This window comes from Heterocephalus glaber, unplaced genomic scaffold, assembly GCF_053883595.1.
Source record: "Heterocephalus glaber isolate CG9 unplaced genomic scaffold, H.glaber_assembly_v1.0 deba00001504, whole genome shotgun sequence".
NCBI classification, from domain to species: Eukaryota; Metazoa; Chordata; class Mammalia; order Rodentia; family Bathyergidae; genus Heterocephalus; species Heterocephalus glaber.
This window is the reverse complement of record NW_028258324.1, coordinates 64,009,361-64,010,678: the sequence shown is the minus strand read 5'-3', so window position 1 is coordinate 64,010,678 and position 1,318 is coordinate 64,009,361. Positions and strand designations below refer to the sequence as shown.

At 42.9% G+C, this 1,318-nt stretch overlaps 1 pseudogene; it reads left to right on the top strand.

Annotated features, from left to right (window-relative positions):
• The first annotated feature begins 495 nt into the window (after positions 1–495).
• On the top strand, positions 496–1,113 carry LOC101703628 (V-type proton ATPase subunit D pseudogene; annotated as a pseudogene).
• The last annotated feature ends 205 nt before the right edge of the window (positions 1,114–1,318 follow it).

Genomic DNA, 1,318 nt, shown 5'->3' with positions numbered 1-1,318 from the left:
ATCCTCAAGTTATGACCAACCTGACATACGAACAACTTGGGTTAATTAGAGTAATGGAAGATTCATCTGCCTCTTGTTATCTATAGTGTGTACCCAGGTAAACATCCAGATCTTAGCTGCATTGACTCACAACCAACTTGAGTTACAACTAGCCCTCGGGAACCGATCAAGTTTGCAAGTCAAGGGTCCAGAGTATCTCTCTTTTATTTTGTTCTTTACTTCAAATTTGGGCTTCTCATATAAGAGAAGCCATGCAATATTTAAGCTTGTGTGTCTGATTTACTTCACTTAACATTATGGTCTCGGAAGTGGAAGTGAAAAATAGGTGTCCCCGCAGCTTCTTAGCAACACGCGGTCAAGTGACACAATCAGCTGACTCCGGTAGAGGAAGGGACTGTGGCGGGCTGTATTGGAGCTGTTGCAGCCACGATTGCCTGGCCAGGGACCCGAGCTGAACGGTCATGGTCAGAATGTCGGGGAAAGACAGGATTGAAATCTTCTCCTCGCGAATACCAAGATGTTGATGAGCGAAGTTATGAGAGAAGCTGCCTTCTCCCTTGCTGCGCCCAAGTTCACAGCGGGGGACTTCAGCACCACAGTTATCCAGAATGTAAATAAAGCCCAAGTGAAGATTCGTGCAAAGAAAGATAATGTAGCAGGTGTTACTTTGCCAGTGTTTGAGCATTACCATGAAGGAACTGACAGTTATGAACTGACTGGTTTAGCCAGAGGTGGGGAACAGTTGGCTAAACTGAAGAGGAATTATGCCAAAGCAGAGGAGCTTCTGGTGGAACTTGCTTCGCTGCAGACTTCCTTTGTTACTCTGGATGAAGCTATTAAGATAACCAACAGGTGTGTAAATGCCATTGAGTATGTTATTATAACTCGGATTGAAGGTACCCTTGCTTACATCATCACAGAGCTGGATGAGAGAGAGAGCGAGAAGAATTCTATAGGTTAAAGAAAATACAGGAGAAGAAAAAGATTCTCAAGGAAAAATCTGAGAAGGACTTGAAGCAATGGATGGCAGCTGGTGAGGTGATGGAGCCTGCTAACCTTCTAGCAGAGGGGAAGGACGAAGATCTTCTGTTTGAATAATCTTTTCTGTTCTGCTCCTTTTGGAAACCCCCCAACATGGCTCCATTTAAATTCAGTGTGTAGGTTTGATCATATGAGAAGACCAAAAAGAAGGAAAAACAGAAGAAAGTTTCAATGGAGAAAGACTCAACTCTAGCATCTGCAATTGTGGGCTACTAAGGAGAAATGTGTGGACTAATAAAGAGAAATGTAGATAATCCAAAAAAAAAAAAAAACAAAA